Here is a 23,415-nt window from a genome sequence, read left to right on the forward strand (position 1 = left end):
TGGGGTTTTCTGAGAAGCCGTTTAAATGCTTCATCCTTTTTTTTTTTTTCTGAAGAGACCCACTGCAGTGGATTTAGTGTTAATTTAATGCAATTAAAATTTTAAAAGGATACTTAATCTGAATATAAAAGAGAGCGCTTTATTGAAGTTGACTCTGAACTCACAATAGGTATATACTTTTAAATCTGGTTTTATGATCATGTTTCATTCAAGTGCTGTTAGACAACAAAGGAATTGTGTTTCCAAAAAAAGGTTGAGCGGCACTGATTAGCATTGCAAAGTCTGCATTTAACAAGATTAGTTTTTAAACTAACCCAGTATATTTTAATTTTTTTATATGCACGGACGTACCGTACGTGGTGAATAACATCTCTTTATAGAATTTTAAGTATTTGAGACACTTTATTGTTTAAAGAAAAGTTGCTGACTTCATCCAAAGCATAGCCTAGTAAAACTGGGGCCTGGAATAGTAAACTGTTGCAGAGCTGAGGCAGAAACTGGTAACCTCCTGACCTCTGACTTTTACTGGAAAATGATATGCAACATAAATTCAGGGGGCCTTTTTTCTTTCAAGTATGTATACGTATATATTCTAGTGGTGCTGTTCACAAAGCTATAGTCGAAGTGGTGTCAACATGTTCATTAGAGCCCCTTGCTTCTGGAGCAAACTTTAAATCCCCAGGTTTTTTTTAAGGGTGAAAGTGCTGCTGCAAAAATACCCTTTGAACTAAAACGTGATGCTTGGAGGGAGTTTTTGTACTTGGATAGGGCTGCGCTTTTCTTAGGCGGATGTACGCGTGTTTATGTGTATATATTGCGTGGACAGAACATCTGCGGGGAGGCTTTGCCAGCGTGCTCCTAAACCTCTCGGGCCTGTTGGAAATCAAGGGCTTTGGTTCTCGGTGTATGTTTTTAAGATTTTCAGGCTTTGTTTTTTTTCCTAAATGTGGCATTTAGTTAGTCTGAAGCACCAGCTATATCTGATGTTCTATCACTGCCATCCTTGGCCTGGCCTCCTGGTAAGGTGCATGCTGTAGCCTCGGTCAGGAAGGGTTTTTTGGAAGGAAGTGATTTTAGAGCTTGAGTCCTGTTAAAAAGCACCACAAAAAGATGTGTCAGCGATGCTTTAGCTGGTTCTAGAAACCTTTATCAAAATCCTAGAGTACAATTTATCAAGGTTGGACTAACGGCCAGCACTTGGTAGATGCGTTTTGTGAAGGCAGCTTGTTGCATTAAGACATTAGAAAACAGCAAAAAAGTGTGAATTTGCCGACTGGAGCGCTCAGGTCAAGTTTGGAAAAGGACTTTTGGAAAGGAGAGCCTATCCAGAGGGTCTCTATTAACAAGACTTGCCTTCAGGACACTTGCCACCTGTGGAAATTGTGGGGTTTTTGAGGAGTGGGGATGTGGGAACAGTAGAGGTGGTTTCACTGAGCCTTGCTTTGTGTTTTGTATGCTCGAAGCCTTCTTAAGACTGAGGCTAGGAGGGAATCTCCGTCGGGTAAGCACACCCGCGCCAGCGTGTATACCTTGTGTAAAATAAAAAAGCATGGGTTTAGCCTTCTGATGTGGGGAAGAAGTCAAAAAAACATGATCTCGAGACCAGAAAGGAAGAAAAAAAAAAAAAAAAAGATAGCAAATATGCAGCCTCTCCCCACCTGCATTTCAGTTCAGAGTGCCGCTCTTTGGAGACTTTTCATCTGAAACCTGATGTGAAGAGCCTCAACGCTGTGGTCAAACTCAGAGTTTCGTCTCTGCTGGATGCTTTTCTTGGCAGCAGAAGCAGCTGGGATGGCACTGCTGCAGCGGCTGGGGGTGGCAGCGAAAGGCTGGGGACCCGCATGTTCCCGCTTGCGAGCACAGGAGTTAACTCGAGACGCGTGCATTGTGTGACATGTATGCAGTGTATTGTGGGCTTCCCTATTTTTAGGAGTTTGTAAAAGTTCCTTTTGGTTCCATCTGTCAAGAGCACGTTTGCCATTTAAAAAAACCCTAATCTAATCACCAGAAATACCGCCCTCTGAAGCTGTCTGGTTTTAAGGTTGTTCCCACAACTGACTCTCTTGTCAGGGTAGGTAAAAGCACCTTCTGGGCCAGGTTTGCAACCTGGCTGAAGGTATCGCAAGGACGCGAGTGTGAGTTTTGCATTTTAAATGAGGCATACGGACTGGAAAGAGAGAGAGTTTATGTCCTTAACACAAACTTCATTGAAGGTCTGTTCTGGGGGGCTTTTTAAAGAATGTTTCTTCCTTATGTGATTCCTCACTGCTTCTCATGCCCACAAAGGGTAATTTGTTAACTTATTTACGTCCCTATGCACAACACATGTCGAACGGTTGCCTTTGAAAACAGTAGAGCTGATCTTTCCTCTAAGCATTTTGAAGTCTTTCTTAATGTGTAAATTTATTTGCTTTTTAAATAGCAATGACTCCTAGCTCATTCAATCTATTGCAGAAATCCGTATTTAACTGCTAGGGAGCTGTTCTGGGGTCTCGTGCCGCCAAACAGCAGGATATGTTTTTGCACAGCACATTGACACAACCTCTTATAAAGGCCCGGTATTGTGTCATCGTAGGGGATAGCTATAGTACAGGAATGCAGAATAATATTATGAAAAAGTTTCGCGGGTTGTTTTCCCATTGCTCTGAACTTATTGTGAAGGCCTTTGGAGATCTGTCTCAAATGGTGCAAAGAGATCTCAATTTACATGGTACAGAAGTAGATTCTATTAAAAAAGAAAAAAAAAAAGAGAAGCAAGTTCTTAGGTAGAGACAGGTGATGCTGAGCTCACGGCAACACTGCTTTATCTTATGATATATTCTGACTTTAGAAGAATCCTGTTTGGGGTCTTGTCAAAACTATTCTGTTTGTTTTTCGAACAGTCAGGCCAAGAGGATGCTGAACAAAGCCCTGGTACGGTCACTTTTAATCCAGAGTGGGGCTCTTTAATTCCCATGTTTAGCTTTTTAACACAGCCAAAAAAAAAAAAAAAAAGAAAAGAAACTAAATCCATCAGTGTCTCCTATTTGTGTGTATTGTTTCTTTCCCGTTGGGTTTTTTTTTGGCGCGATCCTCGGCCTGGGTTCAAAACATTTTTTTAACCTCCAAATAAATGTTGCTCTTTCAAGCCGGGAGTAGAAAGTGGCGATATTTCTTTATAAAATTGTATCAATGGCTGCAATGAGTTGGTTGTTGGGGTTGTTTTTTTCCAGGCTTTTGTAGGAGTTTGGACAACCTATAGGCAAAAAGGCAATCAGGTTTATTATTGCCGGGAATCTCAAGGCGGTTGTTTGGAGGCTGCGAAGGCAGGCGGCAGAGCTGGGCGGAGGGGGAGAGAAGGGCCACATTATGTTCCAGATGACTGAGCAAGGATTTATATACCAGCTCACCTCCCCCCCCCCCCCCTTTTTTTTTTTAACATGGGAGAAGAAAAGTAATAAGCGCGGGGAGGCAAGGCATTTGAAGCGGTCAGATGGCTGATGACTAATGGGATAGGTGGGCAGGAGCCCGCGGATTGGGTGTCTTAATGAGCACATTTCGCACCGAGTTTGGGCTGCAGTTCCCCTTCACCTTTGCCCTTTATTGACCGAACTGACACTTCATTTTTCACATACTTCCAATTATGGCTGAGCTTAAGTGTTGCCCTGCCTCCTTTCTTTCTTGCCTATGGACGGCTAGAGAGTGGCTGAGGCCACAGAAGATATTTTAATTTGAAAAACTACCATAGCAAGGCAGGTTTAGGGTGTAACCTGAAACTGCTGTCACTTTGCAGTTTCTTCAATGAAAACAAAAGTTTTAATGTTTCTTGTTTAGTCCTCTGCCTCCCTCCCTCCCTTCCCCCCCCCCCCCCCCCCCCAAATTCCCATTCTCTGTAAGGAGGCAGGGGGATTGCTTTGGGTTGGCAAGGAGTGTTTTCCTTGGGGTAAATGCTTTTGGGCAGTACAGGTGTTGTGGGCAGGAGTCACTCAGCTGAAGAGGTAAACCCAAGCAGTGCTATGTTTGGAACGATGGCCCCTCGGTCCCTCCTGGCGCTGCGGCGTCTTCTTGAGGCGCGATGTGCTTAACGCTTTCCTTATGGAAAAGCAAAGCATGATTGTGCCTGCGCTTCTCAAGCCTCAGAGCAGTGTGGATTTGTTGTTTTGGTAATATTTAATGCATGAATGCAGATTAGAGCATGGTCCGGTAGTGAGGCTTTGATAAGTGGCTGGAGATGATTCTGGGGGAGGCAGGTATGATGAAGGGATGGACAAACCTCCAGTCTGCAGCCACCCTGTTGCAGCACTGGGAGAGACGTGATGCATGTCCCACAGCCCAAGCCTCTATGTGTTTCCACGTCGGCTTTTACACGCAGAATCCTTCCAGGGCGGAAACGTCTGTTTGCTTTTGCAGGGCTTTGGGGCTTTTGGAGCGTGTGGTTTTCCTACCGAATGTGAATTTTGTCAGAAATAGTCGGACTAAGTTGTGCTTGCACGGGGTGGAGGTGGGGGGCGGTTAAGAACAAAATAGCTGCTGTTAGACCTTAACTTCCCAGCAGCGCTGCTGGATTTTGCAGTGTTGCTTTTGCTACCAGCTCTGTCACGTGAAGTTTGGGTGAGTAATGAGCAGGCATGTCATCTTCGTGCCGGTGGTGATTGCTTTGTGTTTAAGTACGCAGGGGGTGTATCAACAATTATTTACACCCAAACAGAGGCTCCTAAACCACATAAGTATTTATCTCAAAAAAAAAAAAAAAAAAAAAAAAGGAAAAGAAAAAAAAAGTATGAAGTATTGCCTACTTTATTATGTAGCCCTCTAGCATAGTAATGGCATGGCATATTTTTACTATAATATGGTAATAAAAGAATATGTAAAAGGCAGACAAAGGTTCTGTCTTTTCACTAAGGTGACCCCTGTTACCAAGTAACTGCTTTACTTATGAGCTTATTAAAAACTCAAAAAAAAATGAGCTTTTCATACTTCACAGGCATTGATGTGAAAATGAGCTGTCCTGCGAGTAGTTTTCTTGATCATTTTTAGAACAATTGATTAGCCAAAGAGCTGCTGTCATTAGTTGACATTGACTGATAGCAATTTGTCACAAGCTCCGAAGGTCAGCCAGGCAGTGGAAGCTTCGGCTTGTCTTTGATTGACCTTTTCTGATGCCATTATCATGCGATCGGTTGGACTGGATGTGACCCTCGATTGGAAAAGACAGGGCATTAGTCAACAGGGGCTGCTCCTGGTATTTTTTCTGGTGCTTTATGTATTGTGAATCCCGAATTAAGCGTAATAGGCTTGTTTGGAAACGGAGCAGTATCAGTTTTCTTGCTGAGGCTCTGCTATCCCCTTTTCTTTCCTCCCTTCTCCATCAAGTGGGCAGCACTCTGTTTGCTTTAAATCAGCATGAGCACCTGTACCTCTTCCTCTGATGTGAGATTCAAGATTTAAAACAACCCCATATTTATTTGAAACTCTTCCTGTAGGTTCATATTCTTCAGCAGCACCAGCATTAATTATTTTTATCTCCCCAGAATCATGTTTTATTTTTTAACAGTGATTGAGTAGTTGAGGATTATGCTCATAACAACACGATGTCAATTTATCATTCTGCTTTAAAGCCGGAGGGCGTGAAACTGGGGTTTTTTTTCTTCCTTCTCCTTCTGGTTGGGTTTGTTAGTTTGGGTTTTTTTTTTTTTTTCTTTTTCATCTCATCAGCCTGATTCAGCTGTTGAAGTTAGATTTCGGCAGCGTTAAGCCCCTGTGCCTCAGCTAGGCAGGGTTATGTTTCCATTATGGTGCAAGGGAGAGAGTCCTCGCTTGGAAGCGGGTGTCTGTCGTGATTTGAGCATCAATCCATTCCTGGTGTCAGAATTTATTTTAATCACTCGCATTAACTCTGAACGTCTGTTATTACCAGGCATTTTCCTTTCTGATTTGGCAAAGCTAACTTAAATACTTATATAAACGTTGCTTGTTTTGCCTAAATTGTGGGTAATGTAGTCGTAAACGAATTCTTTTCCTTGTAAAAAACCCTTCCTTCCTCCCATTTGCCTTTCAGGGGAAACTTGAATTTCTCTAAGTACCAACTTGTTTTTCAGGTCAGCCCCCAGAGATAATAAGCGGTGCAAAACCAGCACAACCATTTCAGCACGGTTTAATGCGACTTTCAGTCTTTGCTTAGGAAAAGCTTCCAACCAGGAGTGGAGCAGAGAGGTGATGGTGTCAGGAGGCAGAACCCTCAGGCTGAAGCTATTGCCATCATTGGCAGAGCAAAAGAAGGGAAAAAGAATTTAGGAACTGTTTACTTTTAAAGTGGCTATGGAAATACAAATATTCCTGACTTCTTGGCCTGTCTGTAATCAAGCAGCAAAATTCATGTGCTGGAGTCCCCTTTTTTTTTTTTTCTTTTTTCTTCCATCTTGTTTTCTTTTTCTTGGCGAGTTTTTCTAAACTTAGCAACGTCTATCCCATTAAACATCTGTGTGACTGTATGCAAGTCTATGTATACATAGATGTGTATGTAAGAACACAGCCCTGACCCTGAACCCAGCATCCCAGCAGCAGTGCAGGGCTTTTGCAGGCCCCAAAGTGTGTCTGCACTGCCCTGGTTATATTACTGAGGATGAAATCTTGAGTAGACCAACCAGGGAACAGCGGTAGAAAATACCACATTGCTAAATCCCATCTTGGGCTGTTACCTAAAAACCTCATGTCTAGGACTGAAGGACATCTTGCCTTCCTCCTTTGATGGGGCAGAGAGGTTTGCTTGCAGAGCGAAGTTTGCTTCCAGAAATAGGTTTGAGGTTTTTGTGTCCAAGATACCCTATTTTAGCAGTACCTGAATCTTGTGTTTTGAAGATCACTGATATCATTTGATTTAGCAAAATTGTTGCTTTTATTCTGGTGTTGTGGGTTTTTTTTCCCCTTACACATCTGGTGTGTGCTCCCTTCAGTCTCCTATGGCCCCTGTGGTTTCCATCTTGAAAGCGTCAGCCCAATCCCCATTTACGTCCCCAGGTTGTGGTGGCTTCAGCCGAGTCTTCTGGTATCTGATGCAGGCAGAGTATGCATTTGAGGTGTGCATCACTGACCTCTTTAAATCAGAGGTTAAAAAAAAAAAATTGTGTTCGTGAGATGGACTCCACTTTTGAGAAACATTTTATCGCAATGTGTATAAACCTGTAAGCACACAATGTTTCTGGATTAGTGATGCAACTTTGGGTGTGTCATCAGGCTGCTTGGCTTAAACCATCTTCCTACCTCTCACCTGAAATGCTGGGAGGGAAAAGAAAAAAAAAAACAAAAAACAAAACCAAGGAAAAAGATGACTAAGGTTGGAAGAGAAGTCTTTAAAGTAATTAGGTGTGTATAGAGAAAGCAGGTGCTCATCCCATGATGCAAGAACTAAAAGTGGGTGTTCCTCAAGTTTCATGACACAGGAGCTTTCCAGAGCGTTAGCAGGTTTAAAGCAAACAAAAATGGTTTATGTGTTGGGTTAAATTTATTGCTACAGTGTGCTGTGGAGGTCAGCAGGGGACAAAAAGAGATTAGACCAATTCGTGGAAAAATAGGTCCTTCTGTAGCTATTAAAAACCCTGGTCCAGATGGAACCGCTGGCTCAGGAAGCTGCCCAAGTGCTGATTGTCAGAGCCATGGCACAGCCGCTTCTGGGTAGGCCCCTTTCCGTATCAGTTTCCTAAACATCATTATTGCTCCTGGGAGAGACTGACATGAATGAGGTCGAGTTGCTTGGACTGATCTCCTGTGTTTTTTATGTTAAAATAATTTTTTTAAAAATTCAATTCAGGAGATAAGATACTAGATTTTTTTATTTACACTATTTCTCACGGCTCTCGCTAATGTCAGCGTGCTTTTGTTGGGAAGAAAAGTAGCCATAGTTTGTATTTTCTCGCCCTTATTACCCTGTTGGTGGGAATGGCTTGACGCTATTCATTCAAATTTGACAGGTGATTGCTTCTGTAAATGAATGCACTCAAATCATAATTGTTGCAACAGAATTGTTTGATTACCTGGCGGTAGCCTCTTTCTCTCTGATAGCTTTTGGATCACCTGTTTGCTGAGAGCATTTGACAGTCCTCATGTTTATTACCCAATTGAATGTCAGTAGCAATTGCAGCTAAAGATAAACGAAAATGCAAGTACTTGTTGACCTTGACTTTTTTCCACGAGATATTGGACTTGATGGCTCTATTGCTGTTGAACTGATAAGAGTTATAAACAGTAGTTGAAGGAAAATGTTTTATTCCCAGAGGAAAATACCACGCTGCTGTGGGAAATGGCATCTGACTAGCGCTCTTTGCCAAATTTGCTTGGTTCACCTTCATTTAGGCTGTGGGAAAATAAAATACAAATTTTCCCTTTTATGACTTTAATATCTCTGCAAACATGAATTCCTGCACTCTTTGTAAAGTTTTGTTGGCAGACTGCGCCAATAACACACAGTGAGCTCAAGACCTCGCCGTGTTTTATGATGTGCTATAACGAGGATTCTCAATTCTTCCTCATTTTCGGGTTGATTTGATAATTACAGGGAGGGAGCAGAGCTTTCTTCTCCAATTCCGTGGGAAGCTTAATAACATCTATATCCAGTGAAGATCAGGAAACGTGTTGCTGCAGGCACGTGTTGCCAGAGTGGGGCTGTGCCGGTGGGAGGGTGGCTTGGAGATGAAGGCGAAGTCATAGCAGGGATGGAGGGATGATATTTTGGTAGGTGTTGCTTGCACCAGCTTTTTTGGGCAGGGTTGCAGGTGGGTTCCTTTGCATTTTTTTGAGAGGAGGAGACCAGCTTGGTGTCATCCATCCCAGCTGCGTTTGGGGAATGGGAGGGATCAGCCTCCCGCTCCAACAGATCTTGCTGTGATCATACCCCTCCCCAACATATACACGTATACATGTATTTCTTCTTCACTTCTCAATATGAAATCTGAAAGGAAGACTTCAGTGGAAACAGGAGTAAGCAGTAGGCTTTGAGATCTTCCAGGATGAAAGTCAGTGGTATAAACATAACATGGAGAGAGCACAAAAGACCGTGGAATTAGATTGTTTAAAACGTAAGTCCTTGTCTCAGCAACTGCTCTGATCAACTCCATATAGTACTGTAGGAGCTTGTTAAAGCACTGAAATACAGGATTAAGCAGTGCTCTAACAGTTAGCAGAGTCAGACTAGTAATCTTATTGCATTGTATTTTTTTTTTAGGAAAGATTAAGCTGGCATTACATTATATGTTTGTGGGTGAGGGGGGCATTCTTCAAGGGATTAATTAATAGGATCAATGCTGTAAGATGCTGACATCATTTTTTTCTAAGCACATTGATGCGCACAGGCTTTCGTTATTTTTTTTATTTAATACATGAATGAGATGAGGGCCTTCTCTGGGTGATTGGGGCAGCCCCTGCAGCTTTTGGTGATGACAGAGCTGCCTGCCACCGTATAATTCATCAGGGACTGCTTCTCGCTGGCCTGGTGACCCAGTAGCCAGTGCCATGTGAAAAAACAGAGGGAGAAGCCCCATGTCTCTTCTCCCTAAGCTCATAGGACATCACAGGGCTTTGACTAAGCAAATGTCTGGTGCTGCTCTTGCTCTTTGGACACGGGTGTCGCTGGTAAAACCTTCTAGCTCTCTGGCTTGTCTCTTTAGCCATAGTGCCTTCTCCATGGAGCCTTTGCATCTTGCCTTCAGCATGCTTGAGGTTTTGCTGGTAGGGCTGGCGAAGTGGGAAGGGACACAGGAGAGCCTGGCCGGACCCGTGCCATGGTGTGGGAGCAGTGTCACATCATGATGTCAGGGCAAACACCATCTCTGCAGTGCCCTCTGCCACCCTCCAGCACTCTGCAGTTTGGGAACTTCCTCATCGCCAGTTGGTTTCTCTGGTGTTTAATAGCCACAGATGAGATCAATCTATCTATCTATCTAGATAGTTATTTCCTTATTTGTTTTATTTTCTTCCTCATGATTGTCGAAAATCTCACACGGAGTTTCCAGTCAGGTTTTTCTGGTTGCTGTTTGCAGAAGCATAATGAGGAGGTACCAGAAAGAAGAACCATCATGTAAGCAAAAAAAAATTCAGTAGGGGCAGCTTTTTCAACTTTGTTTTTTGGTGGCTGATCCCGTGCCACAGTAGAGTGATGGCCCTTCCAACCCTGATACTGTGTGTTGTCTCAGAGCTCTAAATTCGTCCTTTGCAGAAGGACAGAAGAATACCTGCTGGGAGGCTCCAGTTATGTCCTGAGAAAAGAGCTAAAGGTAGTGGATGTAACCTAACTGATTCTTAAATCTTTCCTCAGCTCTCTGAATAGCAGTGAATGTCACATGGATACATGCTAAAAATATTCCAGAGTCTGTAGTGTCCTGATGGGCTTCAGAAGAAAGCGTATTTTAGCTCTGTCTGGTCATCAAGCAAAGGTTATGGAAGCAAGGCTTGTAGGGTGAAGAACCTTTTGTTGGTTTCATTGCCTGGCCAAGAGCATCTTCTTCATCCCCAGCACAGCATTGAGGGAGAAACCCCACCATGGGGCTCCTGGCTTAGAGCATGTGCACTTCTGCACTGGCTGCCTTCATGAAGGAGGAGATGGAATGGTCAATTTTACTGCAACTGACCCGCTTGAAGAAAAGCATCGTCATTTTAAGTTGTGCTGAAGTTTTTTTCAGGGCACATTGGAGTGTGTCAGCCTCTTGCTAAAGAGTACAGGATGGCATACAGGCAGATCGCAGTAGGTGGAAAAGAGGTGACAGAGTGGGGTCAAAGCATGATGCTGACGCAGTACTCCTCCCTTAGTGAAACATCTCCTATCTGCTCCTGCCCCGGCTGCAGCAGTGAGGATGCCCTAGGAGAGGCTTTGGCGCAGGATTCTGCCGATTCTCTTTTTCCTGTATCTGTCTGGAGCAACCCATGCAAATTCTGTGTGAGGCTGGCTGTGCGACAGGTGATGTCATTTCAGTAGAACTACCAGGCAGACTTGGTCCCATGTCGCAGTTTTGCGATGGGCTGGAGGTAAAGCAGGAGGCTGTTCTGTCAGTTGGAGAGCAGGCTGAGGCATAATATCTTCTGAATGTCAGTGTATAAATATTTATAGCTTGTGTGTGTTAGTGTACATGCTTGGATGTGACTGCCTCCCACTATTACGCATTTTTGTTCTGTAAAACTGGCAAGCATGGCAAAGCAACCACCCCTGGGAAGAAGTCCAGTGTGTTTTTTTCTAAGACCTTTCATATTTCCTTCAGGAAGAGCATTGTGCTAAGTTCCTTGGTGTTACAGCTACAAGAAACAAATTAGCAAACAGCGCGAACATTAGTGTCTTACTGTAGATTTAATCCTGCTAAAAAAACCCTGAGGTGGCCATAATTTACCAGGTTGAAGAGCAGACTGGTGAGCAGAGAGGGCTGGTGTAGCTGCATCATTGGGAAATGTAAAGCTGGAGACTTGGTTTAATTTAATCCAAATAAAGTTGGTGACATGCTTGAATTGCATCCCTGTAAAGTAACCAGCGAACAGTCTGCAGGGCAGCAGTCTGCAGCAGGAGGAGCATGTAAATCATTACATGGGTGTATTAGCACTTCACCGTAATTAATTATATCGTATCACTGAAAAACAGGGTATGCGCGATTACGCAACTTGGCAGCACGGCTTTCCATATGTAATGTTTTAATATAAATTAGGATTTCCTCCTATGGATGAATTGAAATTGTGTGTGTTACTAACACACAAATTTTATTTACCGTTGCAGTTGGCATAAGTGAAGAGACAGCGTTAAACTTAAAAGTGCCTCTCAAGTGATTGATAAATGCCAACTTGATGCTAAACATATTAATACTCACTTAAAATTAATAATCAATTTACTTGAATATTGGAGGTTAGCCAGGGATGGATCTGAAGTTGTATTAGGTATATCGTACTGGTCTGAATACATCGTACACTGTTGCAAAAGCATTGTGCTAATTTTAGCTTACAAAGAGGATGAAGATAAACTGCCTGCTGCTAGTTTGCCATATGCTATCCTGGTGATAATATTCAAGTACAAAATATTCTGCAGAGAGTCTTATTGTTTCGGTAAAAGAAGAATGGAAAAGAGTTAAGAAAATTTCTGCTCCATAAATGTATACAAAATAATGAAATAAAACAAATCTCAAATGCTGGTAGATGAGATCTGTGAAATTTGTTTTGGTTTTATTGGCTTTCATGGGAGTCAACAATTTGTTTTAGTATATATTTGATCCAATTGTATCCATTTCTCGCATGTAAATCTTAAAATCAATCTAAATAAAAATCGATCTTCGTTCTGGTAGGCAAAAATATAGTCCGAGTTGCTCCTAACTAGTTAAGCCTCCCATCCTTCAAGTTTAGTGCAGGAATAAAGTCTCTGCTGAGCTGGTTTGGGGTTGGTTTTTTTTTTTCAGGAGCCTCTCCTTTACTTTGTTTATTTAAAAACACAAAACGTGCCAGTTTACCTACGGGGAGGATTTTGTTTCCGCAGCTTCACCGAGGAGCATTTGCCTTCTCCGTCTGTGCCCGCAGACAGGAGAGGGGTGCAGACAGGAGAGGGGTGGGTGGGGAGGGAGCGCCCCCGGACCCCCTGGCTTCAGAGGGCTGGGGGGAAGCTTTGGAGGGCTGGAGGGAAGCTTTGCATTAGCAAGTGGTGAAAAGCTTGACCTTCGGGTGACCCGAGTCAAGCAAACCCCCCGCCGAAGAGTCCCATTTGGACATGGATACCTGTGGGGTGAGGGAGGAGATAAAGGAAGGGGGAGGAAGATAAAGTAATCCCATTGACCTGGGAACTTCTCAGATATTACAAGCGAGGGAATGGCAGGAATAATAAAAGAGTGGCAATATTTGCTTGCCCCCCGTATCTGTGTAATGTCATTTCCAAAGGGCTGGAGTAGATAATAGCAAATGTGCTTTCAAGTATCAGATCAATCTCTTGAAGTGATGGGGAAGGCTGGATGCTCTGATCTGGCGGGTGCTGGAGAGTGTAATACAATCCTCGTCGCAGCAGAGAGAATTGTATAAATGGACAAAGATCCACTGATTACATCTTTTGCTAAAGTGTTAAGTAAAAGATCTGGCTATAAGAGATGGCTGGTCTACTATTGTCCCATCTTCCGACTTGTTTTTATAGGGGTTTTCACAGGAACAAATACCAATTACCAAAAGAAAAGCGAGCGGTGTGGCCGGGTTCGTATCATGGTAGGACACATGCTCTTGAGTCAGTGTGGGCAGGAAGTTTAGCAGGTCTGTCCCCTACCATTGCCATTGCATCTTTATCTCTCCAGTTCATTGTTTGCCACTGAGTGCTTGAAATTCCAGTTTCCAAGTAAAAGCTTCCTGTTTCTTGCGTTTACATTCAGTTTGGTAAGACATAAATTTAGCTATCTATCAAGGAGGGCTTGCTTTTTTTTTTTTCTGTTCCTCAAGTAAGGCAAAATAGGAAGAAGAAATTAATTCTGATTTGATGATAAGAGGTAGAATTTTGCATTTTCCCAGATTCTCAGTGGCAGGAAGCACAAGGTTGTATCCTCACGATAAGGTGATGGATGGGAGCTAAATTCAGCCTTTCCATCCTGAGTAATTTTAGAAGGGGCCCTGACATCCAGATCTTGCTTAGAAACAGAGATGGGCATATTTAACCTTCATTAACCATTGTTTCCATGTGATAGCCTCACTGCTTGTAAGTTTTTACTGTTCTGTGCAGTATTCAATCAAAGCTAAAAGCGTGCATATTCTTGTCGTCATTTCAATTCTTAATTTCCTTATGGAGAGTTTCTGTTTCTCTCTGTTGACTGTGGAGGGACTCGGGGACAACTAATCTCTTTGATCAGACACTTAGCTTGGCAGTCTGACTTAAATGCTTAGAGTAAGGAGAGATGAATCTGTGCTGAAACTTGTAGTTTCTTAGGGAAGGAAATGTTTTATTTGTGTGGAGAAGCGTTTTTGTACAGTTGAAGGTGAGAGGAGTGGTCTTGGGTGCTGTGCGCATAGCTGAGGCTGTGTCTTCCACAAAGCCTGAACTCACTGGCTTGAGCATCTCATGAAACAGCTCCTTGTCTTTACACCAGTCTCAGTAATCTGAAGTGTTCAAAAATCTTGACATGCCTAGAAAAAGAATTTTTTTTCATTCTTTCTTAATATTACTCGGGGCAGAGAGAAGTGTCTGTATTCCCACGCCCAGGTCTCGGGAGGACGGGTTTCAATCTTTCTTTTTCAAGCCATTGCTTGTCTCATCGGTGTCTGTGTGGTTTTGGTGGGAGATTTTCACATGACTCTCAGAGCTGGGGATTTAAGTATAAAGCCCGAGCAAGGGTTTGCTCAACTTTCAACTAACCAGTGCTGAGGTTCTTTCATGAGATGAAAGACTCGGCGAAGGAAGCCTTGAAATGAAATCCATTGCTGTGTTGATGGCCACATTCAGACAGCTCAGGGCTTTGCTTTGTTGTGCTGTTTGTGTGCGGGGTCCTTTGTCCACTGGCATGGCAGCTGCTGGGACTTCCCTCCATGCACCTTCCTCGTCTGCTTTTAAATGCAAGCCCAGGGTTAAACCTACTTCCACTCCAAACTAACACGATGCACATTCGGTCCATTTACACACACTAATAGGCATTCAGAAAGGCTCATGCACAGTCATGTTTGTAGCAGTCCTTCCTAGCAGATGAGGTGGAGAGTGTTTTAATAATATTTATGCAGAATATTGAACCCTTACTTTGATATTGATGATGTCCAGTTTGGAGGCTCTCCAGAAAAATATCCCTGGATTGTGCACCATGACCCCACTGTGCCCCAGAAACATAAAATTGAGGACTTGCTTCCTTGTGGGGCTGTGTGAGCGCGAAGCCTGGGGATGGTGCTGGGTTTTGAGTGCTGGAGGTTTGCAGGTGCAAAGGGATGGCAGGTTACTGGCAGTGGCTGTGTGGGCTTTCATTCAACACCTTGTCAGCTTGTCTTATCTGGGATCTTGAGGGATGGCTCTCCAGGGTAAACCCGGGGAAGGGAGCTGAGTGAGGTGCTTCCAGGGATATCCCGGTGGAGGCTTCCTGGCAAGCTGTTCTTCATGCCCCACGGGAGTCCTAACTTGCACAGATCCCTGCAGCACCTTGGAAAGTTGGGCTTTCTGCCATGTTTGTTGACTGCTTTGAGACTTCAGCCTCCTTATTTACTTCTCTATCTGTGCCATGGGGCATAGAAACTCCTGTCATCTTTGAGCTGATGTGTACAGCACTGCCATCCTGAGCTTCTCCTTGCATGCTCTTGCATGAGGTTCATGTGCAGCCTTGGATGTACAGAAAACCTGAGCTTGTGAGAGGTGACCATAAGGGGACCCTCCACGTGGCCTTACAGGCAGGAGCATTTTGCCTTCTTTGGGTCTGTTTTTCCTTGCTTAGAAAAACTGCTCTCTCTGCTGAGATCATATTCATTGCAAATATGGTATCACATCAAAGTCTCTTCCATGGGAACTGTTAAACAGAGGTAAGAATGAATGCTTTTCAGCTGAACTTTGAGTTTCAACTGGTTATTATAGGTGAAAGTCTCTGTCTTCTATTCCTGCCTGCCTAAACCACGAATTGCAGGTGAAGCCGGTCAGGCAGTTAAAATACGTGACAAAAGTTGCTTTGCATAGTAGACGGCAGTGTGATTAGCAGCGGTTCAGGGGCTACCATTGTTGGTGACTGTTCAGATAATTGGCAGATATTTGTGAAAGTGTTTTCCAGTCTCAAGAGAATCGGTTTTGGCATCAGCGATTATTGCTCCAGCACTGAGATGGGAAAGAATGCAGGTCTGTGGCTGGAGACTTCTTTTTCTGCCTGAGAAGCCTTGGTCACCCAGCTTTGAGACTGAGACGATTGCCTTCAGGTTGTAAGTGGTCAGCCGTACAGCAAAGCTTGTGTATGGATAAAGCAAGCAGTTCACAAGCAGCCAGAAAAATTGTGTTTCTATTTTGCCCAACGTGCAGTGAGTTTATTAGAAGAGACTCTTACTCAGAGTGGCGGTGAAAACTGGAAATAGTATTTACTAGGATTTGTTTGACTGTCACAGGATAATTTCAATACGGGTTTTCAAGTATTTTCTTTCCTTTTTATGCACATCTGTGTGTGTGTCTCTAGTTACAAAACTGTCCTGGTCTTCATCAAAATAGTCTGCTAATGTTTTGCCGCCTTTATCAAGACAGGGCTTGAAAGGATGGCTCTGATTCATATTTTTAAGGGATGTTATTCTGACCTCAGAAAGTGATGCTTACTTAGGCAGTGCCAGAAAGCCCTTTCTGTGGTTTCAGTCCTCATCTCTTGAGCAATTAAGAATCAGATGGCATCAGAATAACAACTGATTTTAATAGCCACTTTAGCCACCTCTGTCAGGGGGAGGAAGCGAGCAGCCTCGGAGCTCTGTGATGTGACCTCAAGTGACCAGACACAAAAACCAGTTCAAGTCTTGAATGGAAAGGTCTGCATCATCCAAACTGTACTGACTCTTGTCCAAGAACACGCTGTTTACCTGTTCCTTCCAAATTGGTCAGTTTTCTGCAACACCGAGATTTTATTTTATTTTTCAGTTTTCATTTTTTTCCTTATCTCAGTGTGACTTGGCTGGTTTTAGTGGACCTGCACTTCACCTAGAGGTAGACCTATGGTGAGGACTGTGTTTTGATTGTCAAAGCAGAACATTCACACTATTGACACCTACACATTTGCTCCCCTTTGTGTCTGAAGATACTTGTATATTCATCTGCAAATGTGCAGGCTGACCACTCCAATTAAAAGCAACAGGCCTTGCCACTTAACTCCAAAATTCACCTTGCTGAAGGCAACATCTCAAAATACATTGCCATGGACATGAAGCAGCCAAGCTTCTGCCTGGCCCTCGAGATGTGTACCCAGACCTTACTGAAGGGTGCGGTTTTCCTTATCCCAATAAATAGATTTTGTCTGGGGAGGTGAAAGGCAGAAAGACAGAACTTACTTGCCCAATACTAAATAAAAGGCTATTTATGCCTAATACATTGGCAGAATTATTCCAGAGCAATTCAGCCATGAGAAAATATGATCCTTGTGTCACTGCCAAGGTCAGAGAGACCTATGGTGATCTGCAGAGTAAGTTCAGGTCACCCAAGTTAAATCTGCCTTGGGGCCAACTTAGCTCACACACATTTTTTCCAAGATTTATGAAAGCAAACATCTTCTATCGATGATGGCAGGGCTAAGAGTGCGGTCAGTTCTCTCCTTTGAGACGAGGTCTCCTGTTTTTCCTTTCTCCTTTCTAGGTTGTGCCTTCAATTTCCTTTCCATTCTTTTTCCAGTATTTCCAGAATGCTCAGAAATGTTGGTTGTCTTCTCACGGCAACCAGTGCCTATAAAACCCTTCCAGTTGATATTGCACATGCAGGAAGGGCACGGGGACATTTCTGGTGTCTTAGCAGGGGCAGCATTGGCTTGTCTGTGTGTTCCTGGTGTGTCCTTGCACATCAGCTGAGAAGCAAGTTTTGAATATTGGGGCAAGCAAGTTGGGGTACACAGTAGAAATACGTTCCTTGGTGACCTTAGATGAGAGGTTTGGCAGAACCGTTTTGAAGGTGAAGCTGGTGACTCTGTAGGCACTGCCAAGCTGCCCCAGGCAGAGACAGGTTGAATGATGAGCTTTGCAGATGACAGCCCTCTTCCATCGCTGGTGGGTGGAAGGGACGAGACAAGGTCTTCAGTCCTTTCCACAAGGATGAGGTTGCTTCAGCAGAAAAGCAAGCTTATTTTTCTGTGTGGCCTATACCTGCTTTAGGGGAAGCTGGTGCCTGTGGTTTTTTAGCGTGCCAGAACCTGAGGGTTTTTTAACTTCCTTGGTTACTCATTCATGTCATTTAAAGTCCATCAAATTACTAAAAGCACTTTTTTTGTTTCCTTTTTATCCATTTCTACTACCGTTGCTATTAGAGATAGTGGCAATGCTGTGAATTGACAAAGCGACACCAGAAATCTTGGCTTGCTTTTTGAAGAATGTCTGCATTTCATTTATTTTTTTTTAAGACACTGGCTGGCTTTTTGCTGCAACCCAGCTTTGCTTTGAGCTTTCTGTGGGATTTTGCTTAAACACTCTTATTGCAAAGGAGTGGAGTCAGAGAGATGAACTGGAAATGGCAAAGTCACCTCCTTCCTGTCCTTCACCCCTCTTGCAGTGATTTCCTAGCTTTGGTGCCACTAGATGTACTGACATAGATAATACTCAAATTCTGGAGTGCTCCAGAAGTTTTTCCCTTTCCTCCAATCAGTTTGTCTGTTCAAGGTAATCTGAGGTAATTGATGTCTAGGAATATGAGGTGGTGGAAGATACAGGTGGAAATATGACACATTGCACCTGTAGGTGATATTCAGGGGAAGTTTGTCAGTCTCCAACGTTGATCTGACTTTGCTTTCACCTTCAGTGCATGTCTGTGACTCTACTGGCATCTGTTTGTTCCTGGATGATTTGCATTTGGATTTGTTGCCTGTTTTAATTTGGGGAAAAAAATCCCCACCACCCTAACCTGTATCTGCACTGTAAAACAACCAGCAAAACCCCAGAAGCTGTGACAGAAACTCGCAGGAAACCAAAAACTATAGCAGTGACATGAATACATTAAGCTAGAGCCACAGGGGACGTGCTAACTTGGGACTGAAGTGTCTGAAAGGGCTGTCAGTGTCTGTGTGCTCCTGGGGAGGACTGTGGAGGGAGCACAACTTCAGTGCTGAGCCTGGTGGACATTGCCTGACCATAAGGAGCAGGGTCAGGACCACCTCCCCATCACCATTATTTTGCCATTGGGTCTTTAAGCCCTCTGAGTCTTCAGGCTCTTTTGTGGAGGCCAGATTCATGCCAGCTGCCTGGATGTGCGGGAGTTATATCCCAACCTGCCCAGTGTGCCAATCCACCTCCCCTCACCCATGGGGAATTAGAGGGGGTGATAAAGTAGATTCCACATTTTGGCAGGAAGTGTTTGTAGCAGAAGGGGAATTAGTGGCCTGAGGACCACAGCGGTCATTGCCTGATCCCTCTCAGCAAGGGAGGTCTGGGCAGAGGGAGCAGCCGCCTTCTCCAAAAAGCACTGCTGCACCCTACCCAAATTGGGCCTGTCTATATCCCCACTTTGTATAGATGAGCCTGAGCAGGTTAGCGTGGCTACCACTGGCGGTGGTTCTTCCACTGTGTAGTATGGCACCCACGGGTGCCCTCTGTCTCTGGTGCCACTCTCTACTGAGTGCTGCCGATGTGAGCAGTGGGCAAGGTGGTGGGAGATGATTTCTGAAAGCCCCTGTGTACCGCTTACCATGCTGAGCAGAAGGCAGCAGGAGCCGTACGAGCAGCAGCAGTGTGCCTGCCGGCTGACGCCACCACGCCTTCGCTCTAAAGCCCAACTTCAGGTTTGTTTTCCCCATTGTGGCCTTTTTTAAGCGCCACCTTATCAGAGCAGATTTGCCTTTTGTGTTGGAGGGGGACAGTCAAGTGGAAGAAAATTTTTGTGTGAGCTTGGCTCTGTCAAATCTACTTATCTCCTTTTGGCTTCTGCACCTCTTTGCCGAGGAGCAGCCTCCTGCTATTGTCGTGGGCTCTCCAGAGTGACTGACTTTTTCTGAAAAAACAACAGCAGTGGATTTAGGGTACCTGGAAGCAAGGAGTGGTGGGGAGAGCATAAGAAAAATATTATTAATTCTGTTTATGCCTTTCCCTTAAAGGAGGGGTGCTGATTTTACAATTAAGTTGGCTTTTCATGAGCTGGTTACTTGTGTGGTAACATAAAGTTTTGCTTCTGGGGAGCAAAGCAGGTGGCTTCTAAGCATCCCAGGCAGTGCTAGGGCAGGGTGAGGGGAGGAAACTCATGATTTGGTCCAAATGCCATCTGTTCAGTCAAGACTGCAAATATTTCTAACATTTAGAAAAGAGGAGCCATAAGTGTTTTGGGTCTAACCTCTGCCCTGTTCACAGGGAGTGCGGGTACTGGAAGATTCCCTAGTCCCTATCATCCTGGCCTGCTCTTGCCAGCAGCTTAGGCCACCACACAGATACTTAATTTTTATTAGACTTTAAAGACACCTTCTGGAAACAGTTCTCTCCTCTGCCCTCCTTTCCATAGCTGTGAGATACAGGTCCTACTCTGGGAACTGCCTCAGAAGGGTTTTTGGATTAACTCTTCATAAAAAGAAATCAAAATTGTCTTCCTTGTGTTTTAAGCACAAATAAATAATCCATTTGTGCCTTAAGTTCAAAGCCAGACATCTTTTCACTAACTGCCTGATCACGATAGTTCAGTGGCTGTGGTTTGGTGGAGTAATGTCTGCAGCAAGTAGATCTTTAGAAGGTTGTCTGAGATGATGGGTATTTTTTGAAGCACTGGTGCTGGCAGCTGGGATATTACCATCAAAGGAGGATGAGATGGGGGCATTTTGTTGTCGTTCCTTTGAATTCTGCCTTTTGCAGTTGCAAAGTGACTGCTCTATGTGGGGAAATGGAGTACAGGGTGCTGCCATGGCATGCAAAGTAAGGTTTAATGTTAGTTTTCTTTCAGTCATGTCTTGGTTTTCATTGTCCAGTGTTGCTGATGGACTGGAGAAATACCTTTTTTTTCTCAGTAGAAGAACCCAGTTTTGAATGGTTTGGATAGTGTCAAGGTTTTGGCACATATTTTCTGTTGTACAACATGGAGTCTACAGCATCATCATCTCTGGAGCAGGCACACAGGCAGGGCATGGAGCAATTTAACTGTGTTTAGGGAAGGAAACCTACTTAAATGCTCCGTTGCAATAAACTGTTTCTACAGATAATGCGTCCCTTAGTTTATACGTAATATGCTTATGATCTTTGCTTTGAGCCTCTTATAGCTGTTTGTGCTCAGTCCAAGAGTCAAGTGTCTTAGGAGCTGGATAAACACAAAGATAGAGCCAGTTGTTAAGGAGCTATAGAGATTTACAGAAGTTAACCTCGTGGCCATTTGGGGTATTAGTTGGGCATATTTCCCCCATGGCAGAGCAGTCCTGTGCTCCTCTTGCTCCTGCGTGTGCTCCTGCTTTACAAGGAAGCCTGACCGAATCTAAGAGTGGATTTACCCGTGCCTCAGCTGTATGCGGTTGGCATGGAGAACACAACTGGTAGGACCTGTAGCTGGAAGGGCCAGGTCTTCCATCTGGAGACAGTTGGAGACAATAGGTTTCAGAAGATGACCTACAATTGAAGAAAAATGAGAGAATGACAGAAAACCAGCTTTTCCCAAGGAGCGGTAGGGTTATCACGCTGGCTTTTAGGTTAGGAAAAAACCCAAAAACCAACTTCTGTTTAAATTTTGACCATTCTTGGTTAAAGCAGGATGTTTTTCTGTTTAACCAGATACTTTTCTGTAGGGTGTTGCTTCCAACTGCTCAAAGTAAACTTCTGTTGCTGGCAGCAGAAAGTTGTTTGCTTCCCATGCAATGAATTGCTTTCTTTTTAATATTTCATTGGCGCTTAGATGCATGGTTCCAGAAATTTCACACAACTTACCCATAATAGCGGAGTTTTCTGAACCCCATTTAGAAGTGCTACGTTATGCAGGAGAAGAGGTTTCCTTCATTTCAGCTGTAAAAAGCTGCCGAACAAATGAAAATGAGTAAAATCTGTGGGGTTTTCCACCCTATTCATCAATGCTGGTTTTACTCTTTTCATAGACAGCTAATTTGCTTGTTGCTTGCCTGAAGGGAATTTAAGTCAAAAAGGAGGATCGAGTTACCAGAAAAAGGTGCTCCTGTCTCTAAAGAACAAAGTACAATGATTCAAGGAAAAAAAACCCCACAAAACTTTGAAAATTTGTCAAATGCCAGAGTGTAATTTATACTTGTCCAGATTATTCCATCTATGAATATTTGTATAGGGTATTTTTGCAACTGTTGCCTGTAGTATCTTGTAAATATGGATACTATCTGTGACTGACAGCCTCCTACTGTTTATGTCATGGTCTGAATCCTTGCATGAAACGTGCACTGCATCTCCTTAAAGAGATGCGTGCAAACCCAAACACATGGTATTTGTTCCTTGCAAATGCTCATTTTCAACCTTGTTGTTCCTCATTAACTTTTTACTAAGTATATTTGAGAAGGCTTTTTCCTTAAGGAATAAGAAAAAAAAATCAGTCCCTCATCAACACCATGCAGACCTACATCATCGTTGTAAATAATTTTGGGGGCTGTTCAGTGTGCTGAGATGATTGCCGCTGACCTCAGGAACTCCTGGTGTGGATGCTTCCATCTCACATCTGACTAATCATGGTTCCAAACTAATAAAAGGAGATAAAGAAATTGTACAATTACTTTAAGTTTTTTGAAGTACCTTTTTTTCTGATAGCCTCATCCTGAGCTTGTGTGCCTTGCTTGGACATTGGCAGGTTAAGAGCAGTCACAGTGCGTTAAAGTTGCATATGCAATATATATATATATGTGTGTGTGTGTGTGTAAATTTTAAAATAATATATTTTGGTGAAATCTTATAAACTCATGGGCCTTTTCATGCTGAAATTTCTAGTTGTCCTCAATAAATAGTTGCAAGTTGGATTACCAATTGGGCAGGCAACCCCAGATCGTGCCAGTGCCTTCCAGCCCTTTCTGGGCATGCCTGAGCACTCAACCCCTGTCCTGCTCAGCTTGTCTCCTTCCCCACCTTGCTGTAGGGAAGAATGATCATTTCCCAGTAGTGAGCTTGTCCTCATATGGTTGTGGATATGAACGTTAGCCACCCTGACTCATGTCAGAGCCCTTTGGGTATGACTTTTGCTCATCACATTCCTTTGCTGAGTTGGAGGTGGTTGTGTCAAAAACAAATAAAATAGCTTCAAACCCCTCCATATTCCTCTTTGATTGCCCAAGTCCACTGGTGGTATGAAATAATGATCCTTGTTTCAAGTCCTGTGATCAGTAGATTGTGGCAGATTCCTTCCCTTTTGCTCTTGCTTTACAGGAAGACTTGACTCAGACCTGCTTTTTGAGAGTCTTTAATTTTGTGTCTTATAAGAAAATTGCATTTCGCACATAAACCTGGTTTTGCACTGTAAACAGTCAGTGGGGTGGATGTGTGGGTACCCAGCAAGCTGGAGATGTGTTTCTGCAAGGGATAACATAGGTAAAGGTGCAGAAATTGTAAGTTACTCTGAGTTGGCATGGGGCACTGAAGAAAGTTTAAGGAAAGTAATTTTGCCACTTAAAATCTCTCTAGTACATTATGTTGCTTAAAGTTATTAATGAGTCCTTCTTTCCAGTTACCTGGAGAGACTGCTAAAGAGATTTGGGTTCTTGGACGGATTAAAAGAGAAAGGGACCATCAGGGCTGTGGATGGACAGTAAACAGTTAAATATTTGGCTTAGATAATGTAGGATTTCTCATGCTAGCAGAAGCAGGAATTTAAGGAACTCATACCTAAATCCTTTTTAAAAAAATGGGATAGAATTA

General features: G+C 43.5%; 1 protein-coding gene across 1 annotated transcript in view; it reads left to right on the forward strand.

Annotated features, from left to right (window-relative positions):
* The window catches only part of MEIS1 (Meis homeobox 1), a 107,268-nt gene that overhangs the window by 28,301 nt on the left and 55,552 nt on the right, over nt 1–23,415 (forward strand). The window lies entirely within an intron of this gene.

This window comes from Gallinula chloropus, assembly GCF_964237585.1.
Source record: "Gallinula chloropus genome assembly, chromosome: 3".
Taxonomy (NCBI): domain Eukaryota; kingdom Metazoa; phylum Chordata; class Aves; order Gruiformes; family Rallidae; genus Gallinula; species Gallinula chloropus.